The sequence below is a fragment of the Candoia aspera genome, chromosome 4 (genome assembly GCF_035149785.1).
Source record: "Candoia aspera isolate rCanAsp1 chromosome 4, rCanAsp1.hap2, whole genome shotgun sequence".
Lineage (NCBI taxonomy): Eukaryota > Metazoa > Chordata > Lepidosauria > Squamata > Boidae > Candoia > Candoia aspera.
In genome coordinates this window covers 102,105,860-102,115,105 of record NC_086156.1, presented here as the reverse complement: position 1 = coordinate 102,115,105, position 9,246 = coordinate 102,105,860, and positions in this window count along the sequence as shown.

Here is a 9,246-nt window from a genome sequence, read left to right as displayed (position 1 = left end):
GATTGGATTCCCCAAACAGAACACTGCAGTTGTAGGATCCCAGAGCTGAAAGCTACCTGAACACGTCCTACGAAAAGGAACCCACCGTCCATTTGGGTACTGAATTCTCCTCTTGAACTGTTCTTACTAGTGGGAAGCTATTCCTAACATTCATGTGGAATTGGTCTCCCTGTGACTTAAGACCCTTCCTTTGTACCCCACTCTGGGAGATAAAGAAAACCAGAACCAAGCAAACCGTATGGCTTTACGTGTTGGGTGCATGCCGTGTATATTAACAACTTCCTTCTCCAAAGGCAGATGCAGTTTAGTCAGTTACCTGGGGGAAAAAAGATCTCGAAAGAAATAACTCCCCCCACCCTAGAGAATTATATGTTAGTGGGACAGGGTGTCTTACAGAAGAGACCCTCCCCAAAATCAGCTGCCTTGCAGAGAGAGAGACAGAGAGAATCCTACATAAACGGGCACTGCTGGGCATCTCTCAGATTTTCACTTGCAGATTAACTACTGTATTTGATATCACAGAAGATGAATGCAGGGATAGAAAACAATTGCAGCACAAATGCTAAGGCTATGCTTCGGCTTTTCCTGAAACACGGTTCATGCTGTGGTCAGTGTGGGATTGCATAGGCATTAATAAACCTCTGCATAGATCCAGGGTAAATTGGCTTTGGCATAAGTTGCTGCCCTATTCTTTTCTGGCAGTGGCGTGCATGGTGTATTCAACTGCTTAGTTCTTGTGCCTGTGTAAAAGATTGGAAATTAGACGTAAGACGAAAAAGAACTTCGGCTAAAACAGTGTTTCTCAACCTTGGCAACTTGAAGATGTGTGGACTTCAATTCCCAGAATTCTACACATCTTCAAGCTGCCAAGGTTGAGAAACACTGGGCTAAAAGCAGCAAAAGAGGGGAGGAGGGGTTGGCTGGGTCAGTAGGGATAAGGTGGTGGGATAGTAACAGATGACAAAGAGAGGGTAGCAACTCCTACTTTGCTCCTATTCTCCCCCCCCCCAAAGAGAAGGTGGGTTCAGATGATCTAAGCAAACAGCTGATGCAATGAAGGGTAGCAACCCAAGCTAAGTAAAGAGATAACAGGGATTATCTGGCTACTTAAGATCTCCAGGATCAGAGCATTGCACCCAAGAGTCCTGCAGACACCATCTTGCAGCTGTTTTCTGTGATCTTTGAAAAATCTTGGACAACAGATGTACTTCCAGAGGACAAGAGAGGGGCAGAAAAGAAAAGAAACAACCCAAGAAAAATATAACAATTATAGAACAGTCAACGTGATGTCAATGTCAGGCAACACTTGGAATACATTATTAAGCAGTTAATTTGTGGGCATTTACCAAAAAATGCATTGCTGGCAGGAGTCAGCATGGGTTTATCAAGTTCATGTCACACCAATCCAGTTTGATCTTATTTTTTGACATAATGTTGTCCGGAGGATTGTGGTAGATATAGTGTACCTTGATTTCAGCAAAGCATTTGACAAAGCCTCCCATGAGAGTGTAGTAAAAATGACGGCAAAATGGGGGGGGGATTTTGCTACCATTGGCTGCTTGAACAAGCGTGTTGTTGTTGTTTATTCATTCAGTCGCTTCCGACTCTTCGTGACTTCATGGACCAGCCCACGCCAGAGCTTCCTGTCGGTCGTCAACACCCCCAGCTCCCCCAGGGATGAGTCCGTCACCTCTAGAATATCATCCATCCACCTTGCCCTTGGTCGGCCCCTCTTCCTTTTGCCCTCCACTCTCCCTAGCATCAGCATCTTCTCCAGGGTGTCCTGTCTCATTATGTGGCCAAAGTATTTCAGTTTGGCCTTTAATATCATTCCCTCAAGTGAGCAGTCTGGCTTTATTTCCTGGAGGATGGACTGGTTTGATCTTCTTGCAGTCCAAGGAACTCTCAGAATTTTCCTCTAACACCACAGTTCCAAAGCATCTATCTTCCTTCTCTCAGCCTTCCTTATGCTCCGGCTCTCGCAGCCATATGTTACTACGGGGAACACCATTGCTTTAACTATGCGGACCTTTGTTGTCAGTGTGATGTCTCTGCTCTTAACTATTTTATCAAGATTTGTCATTGCTCTTCTCCCAAGGATTAAGTGTCTTCTGATTTCCTGACTGCAGTCAGCATCTGCAGTAATCTTCGCACCTAGAATACGAAGTCTGTCACTGCCTCTACGTTTTCTCCCTCTATTTGCCAGTTATCAATCAAGCTGGTTGCCATAATCTTGGTTTTTTTTAGGTATAGCTGCAAGCCAGCTTTTGCACTTTCTTCTTTCACCTTCATCATAAGGCTCCTCAATTCCTCTTCGCTTTCAGCCATCAAAGTGGTTTGTTGTTTATTCGTTTAGTCGCTTCCGACTCTTCGTGACTTCATGGACCAGCCCACGCCAGAGCTTCCTGTCGGTCGTCAACACCCCCAGCTCCCCCAGGGACGAGTCCGTCACCTCTAGAATATCATCCATCCACCTTGCCCTTGGTCGGCCCCCCTTCCTTTTGCCTTCCACTCTCCCTAGCATCAGCATCTTCTCCAGGGTGTCCTGTCTTCTCATTATGTGGCCAAAGTATTTCAGTTTTGCCTTTAATATCATTCCCTCCAGTGAGCAGTCTGGCTTTATTTCCTGGAGGATGGACTGGTTCGATCTTCTTGCAGTCCGAGGCACTCTCAGAATTTTCCTCCAACACCACAGTTCCAAAGCATCTATCTGCCTTCTCTCAGCCTTCCTTATGGTCCAGCTCTCGCAGCCATATGTTACTACGGGGAACACCATTGCTTTAACTATGCGGACCTTTGTTGTCAGTGTGATGTCTCTGCTCTTAACTATTTTATCAAGATTTGTCATTGCTCTTCTCCCAAGGATTAAGCATCTTCTGATTTCCTGACTGCAGTCAGCATCTGCAGTAATCTTCGCACCTAGAAATACAAAGTCTTTCACTGCTTCTACATTTTCTCCCTCTATTTGCCAGTTATCAATCAAGCTGGTTGCCATAATCTTGGTTTTTTTGAGGTTTAGCTGCAAGCCAGCTTTTGCACTTTCTTCTTTCACCTTCATCATAAGGCTCCTCAGTTCCTCTTCACTTTCAGCCATCAAAGTGGTATCATCTGCATATCTGAGATTGTTAATGTTTCTTCCAGCGATTTTAACTCCAGCCTTGGATTCCTCAAGCCCAGCATGTCGCATGATGTGTTCTGCGTACAAGTTGAATAGGTAGGGTGAGAGTATACAGCCCTGCCGTACTCCTTTCCCAATCTTAAACCAGTCCGTTGTTCCATGGTCTGTTCTTACTGTTGCTACTTGGTCATCATACAGATTCTTCAGGAGGCATACAAGATGACTTGGTATCCCCATACCGCTAAGAACTTGCCACAATTTGTTATGGTCCACACAGTCAAAGGCTTTAGAATAGTCAATAAAACAGAAATAGATGTTTTTCTGAAACTCCCTGGCTTTTTCCATTATCCAGCGGATATTGGTAATTTGGTCCCTAGTTCCTCTGCCTTTTCTAAACCCAGCTTGTACATCTGGTAATTCTCGCTCCATGAATTGCTGAAGTGTACCTTGCAGGATCTTGAGCATTACCTTACTGGCATGTGACATGAGTTCCACTGTTCGATAGTTCGAACATTCTTTAGTGTTTCCCTTTTTTGGTATGGGGATATAAGTTGATTTTTTCCAGTCTGATGGCTATTCTTGTGTTTTCCAAATTTGCTGGCATATAGCATGCATTACCTTGACAGCATCATCTCGCAAGATTTTGAACAGTTCAGCTGGGATGCCATCGTCTCCTGTTGCCTTGTTATTAGCAATGCTTCTTAAGGCCCATTCAACCTCACTCTTCAGGATGTCTGGCTCTAGCTCACTGACCACACCGTCAAAGCTATCCCCGATATTGTTATCCTTCCTATACAGGTCTTCTGTATATTCTTGCCACCTTTTCTTGATCTCTTCTTCTTCTGTTAGGTCCTTACCATCTTTGTTTTTGATCATACCCATTTTGGCTTGGAATTTACCTCCGATGTTTCTAATTTTCCGGAAGAGGTCCTTTGTCCTTCCTATTCTATTGTCTTCTTCCACTTCCACGCATTGTTTGTTGAAAAATAATTCCTTATCTCTTCTGGCTAACCTCTGGAATTTTGCATTTAATTGGGCATATCTCCCCCTATCACTGTTGCCTTTTGCTTTCCTTCTTTCTTGGGCTACTTCTAGTGTCTCAGCAGACAGCCATTTTGCCTTCTTGGTTTTCTCTTTCTTTGGGATGTATTTTGTTGCCGCCTCCTGAACAATGCTGCCAACCTCTGTCCAGAGTTCTTCCGGGACCCTATCTCCTAAGTCCAGTCCCTTAAATCTATTCTTCACCTCCACTGCATATTCCTCAGGAATATTAGTGAGCTCATATCTAGCTGATCTGTGGGTCTTCCCTAATCTCTTTAGTCTGATCCTAAATTGTGCAAGAAGTTCATGATCTGAACTACAGTCAGCTCCAGGTCTTGTTTTTACTGACTGTATAGATGTCCGGCACCTTTGGCTGCAAAGGATGTAGTCAATCTGATTTCGGTGTTGTCCATCTGGTGAAGTCCATGTATAAAGCCATCTCTTAGGTTGTTGGTAGAGAGTGTTTGTTATGCAGAGTGAGTTGTCTTGGCAAAATTCTATCAGCCTATGTCCTGCTTCGTTTTGTTCTCCCAGGCCATGCTTACCTGTAATTCCAGGTGTCATTTGACTGCCCACCTTAGCATTCCAGTCTCCCGTGATGAAAATAACATCTCTTTTAGGCGTGTTGTCCAGTAGGTGCTGCAGATCCTCATAGAACTGCTCTACTTCAGCTTCTTCAGCATCTGTGGTTGGGGCGTATATTTGGATCACTGTGATGTTAGATGGCTTGCCCTGAATTCGAACTGAGATCATTCTGTTGTTTTTTGGATTGTATCTAAGCACTGCTTTAGCCACTTTACTGTTAATTAATTTAATATTAATTGAACAAGCATACCCAAAGAATATCTGTCAGTGGCTTCATATCCAGCTAGAACAAAATGCTGTGTGGTGTACCACATGCTCCACCCTAAGCTTAGTGGTATTCACCTATTTTTAAGTGACTTGAATGAGGGATTAGACAATCATTCTCTCATATGCAGACAACAGAAAAGATAGGTATGGTGTGCATAGGAACTCCCTTAAAAGATGTATTAAGATTCACATTAAGTCCACATTAAGTGTGGACTTCAACTCCCAGAATTCCCCAGCCAGCCATGGCTGGCTGAAGAATTCTGGGAGTTGAAGTCCCGATATCTTAAAGTTGCAAAGGTTGAGAAACACTGCTCCAAGGTTACAACATAACATCAATTTTTTAAATTGTCAACTAATATTACTAATCGTCAAATCTGTATATCATAATTTCATGCTTTTCTGTTTCATGCAGAAAGTCCAAAAGGGGCTTCCAATACTCCATAAAATTAGTCAATGTCTTTTCTCTAATCAAAGCTGTCAGGTTTGCCATCTCAGCCAACTCCATCAACTTTACCATCCATTCTTCCATTGTAGGTAATATCGAGTCTTTCCACCTTTGAGCATATAAAAGTCTCACTGCAGTGGTCATATATAAAAATAATTTCCATATGATTTTTCCAATTGTTTATCCATCAGTCCCAAAAGAAAAGTTTGTGGTTTCGATTGTATATTAATCTTTAAAATCTTCTGGATGTATGTATTTGAATCCAAATTTTTTTAGCTTTTTTATATGTCTACCAAAGATCATAAAAAATCCCTTCTTTTTGTTCACATTTCCCACAAATATTTGAAGTCCCATTATACATTTTTGACAATCTTTTCAGTGATAGGTACTATCAATAGATCATTTTATAAAAATCCTCTTTAAGGTTATAACATAATGTAAATCTCAGCCCTTTCATCCACATGTTCTCCCATTGTTCCATTTGTATATTGTACCAACATTTTTAGCCCACTTCATCATACAACCTTTAACTTGTTCATCCTCAGTTTCAAGTCTCAACCAAAGCTTATACATCTTACCAATAAGATGTTTGTCACTAGTACATAACTCAATTTCAGATTCGGTTTTATTGCGTTCAAACTCCCCCCCCCAAACTTTTATCAACTTTAAATCTTTCTGTTAATTGTACATGTGAAAACCATTGGCACATATATCCTTCTGATGACAACTCTTCTCTTGATTTTATTTTTAATTCTGGCTGTGAGTAATCTAATATATCATCGTAAGTTAACCATTTCTGCTTAGTTGCTATTTCTGCTCTGTAATATGCTTCCTGTGGTGACAACCATAGAGGTATTTTTGGACACAGTTTAAGTCAGTATCTATTCCAAATTCTCAGGATGGCACGTCTAATAAAATGAGTTTTGAAATCTTCATTCGCCTTAACTTTATCATACCATAAATAGCCGTGCCACCCAAATCTCAATTCATGTCCTTTGAAGTCTAATAACCTATTTCTCAGCATCACCCACTCTTCAATCCAAACCAAACAGCAAGCTGCAAAGTATTTACCTCACAGGTCAACACAGCTTGTCCATGTCTATTAATTTCTCAAAGATTTTGCAATCCAGATCGCTTTTCTCTTCATACAGTCCCTTGTCTAAACTCTCCTGGAACAAAAAGGGAAAAAAGAACAGGTCCTATTGGTCCCTCCCTGTCTCACAGATCTGCCTAAACTTTGGTTCAAGTATATTAACCTCAGCAACTGGTCCTTCCTATATGTCTACCAAAGATCATAAAAAGTCCCTTCTTTTTGTTCACATTTCCCACAAATATTTGAAGTCCAATCAGCTGCCACCAATCAGATGTTTCACTTGCTGAATTTGTAAGTTGTTGATTATGTGCCATCAAGCTGTTTTCGACTCCTAGCTACCACATAGATCAGTGTTTCTCAACCTTGACAACTTGAAGAGGTGTGGACTTCAACTCCCAGAATTCCCCAGCCAGCAAAAATTCTTTTTTCTCATCTCCTCCGTGGAAGGGAAGCCAGGCTGGAGCTGTGAATATTGATCCACCATTTCAGGGCTGTACTCTTGGTTCCGTGCAGCCTGCAAATGGAAGGACAAGGTGGAATTTGACCTCTAGATGGCAGTGTGACAGAAAAATCCAGTGTTTCTCAACCTTTGCAACTTGAAGTTGTGCAGACTTCAACTCCCAGAATTCCCCAGCCAGCATGGCTGGCTGGGGGATTCTGGAAGTTGAAGTCCACACCTCTTCAAGTTGTCAAGGCTGAGAAACACTGACATATATAGATTTTCTCCATAATGATGTGTCCCTAGCCTGGTCTTTCAGGACTCTCAATGGTGCACTCATCGCCACTGTCACTGAGTCCATCCACCTTGCTGCTGGTCATCCTATTCTTCTCTTTCCTTCCACTTTTCCCAGCATTAGAGCCTTCTCCAGAGACTGGATCTTCGTATAATATGTCCAAAGAAGAGTAATTTGAGCCTGGTCATTGAATCATAATTACCTCATAGCTGGTTTCACACTCAAATGTGGTTTGTTGGTTTGTGGGGTTGTGTGAGTTGAACATTGCCAAAGTATGCTGATCCCTCGCTTCCCTTTTTGCTTGGTCCACACACAGCATGCCAAATCAATGACCTTCCGGCCACTGTGGCTGATCAAGATGGAATAGCTGCACTACATGATTGGATTGGGAACGGTGTCTCACTACGGCTATGATGTCATTCATAGCCACAGAGTCTTGTGGCCTCTTAGACATTCCTGCTTCCACTTAATCATGGCATGGGCATGTCTCAGCAACCTTTTTCCAGCTTTTGATGCTGCTTTCATCTTCTCCCAACTAAAATCAGAGGCAGCAAAATGTCATTGTTTCAGTACAGTACAGGTAATCCTCACTTAACAACCATTCGTTTAGTGACAGTTCGGACTTATGACAGTGCTGAAAAAACGACTTATGACTGGTCCTCACACTTATAACCATTGCAGCATCCCCGCAGTCACATGATCACAATTTGGGCGCTTGGCAACTGATTTGCATTTATGACTGTTACAGCATCCTGTGATCATAGGATCACCATTTTCTTTCTTCCGGGCCGGCTTCTGGCAAGCAAAATCAGTGGGGAACTGTTTGATTTGCTTAACAGCCATGTGGTCTGCTTAACACCTGTGGTGATTCACTTAACAACTGCCACAAAAAAGGTCGTAAAATCAGGTCAGATTCGCTTAATGACTGCTTCACTTAGCAACCAAAATTCCAGGCCCAACTGTGTATGTTAAATGAGGACTACTTGTAGTAAATTCCACTTTTGAAGTTGCAGGTTCTCCCTTGAGCAGCCAACCAGCTGCAGTGGTTTCACCACCAGTAAAGACTAACAGACTTCACCAACCATTCTCTTGGCGTTGCAGTCAGGTGACCCCAAGGAGGTGGGATCAACCTGGCATCTACTGGCCACCTTAGGCTGATACGGGCATGGCCCCTCCCCTCTGGCTCTTGGGCACTGTCCTCTGGGCCATTCTGGGTGGGTGGGGCAGCAGGAGAGTCAGCTTTTCTTAAGCTAAGCTCTCTCCTTGGACCCTCTTGATCTCTAAGCTGATTCTGGGCTTGGAGCAGGGCTGTCTAGGGGCATCAAAAAAGTCAAGATGGCAGCCACAACTCTGTGATGAAAGCAAAGCCCCACCCCTTCCATCACTGTGTGATGAAAGCCCCACCCAACTGAGGTAAAAAAGGGGTGGAGCTGTCCTTACATGGTTGCAGCTGCCATCTTGACTTTCTTGATCCCCATGGATGCTCCTGGCTTGTAGATTTGGATCAGGCTGAACAGCACTGGCGATGCAGGGAGGGGGCTTCATGGTGAAGCCAGAGAAAGAAAGATGGTTCTCTCTTGGCTGCTTCTGTCACCAGTATTTGAACACTGTTTAGTGCAAGTCCATTAAACCAATGGAGGCAACACCCTGTCCTCTGCCCCTGTTTGCTGTGGTTGTGACCTATCAGCTATTCAGATCAGGTTGCCAACCAACCCATTGAAGCCAACCAGGTTGGCTTCAATGCCTGGCAGCAGGGGTATCCGCAGGGACAGGGGGTGGTCAACAAAATCAAGATGGCAGCTACAATCACATGACCAAATCCCTGCTCCTTTCATGTGCATGTAAACAGGGGCGGGGTTTCAATTGCATGGATGTGGGCACCATCTTGACTTTTTTGACCCTCTGGGGGCCATCCCTACCTGGCCAGCAAGGATCCTCCACTTCCCCTGGGCCAGCTGCCTCT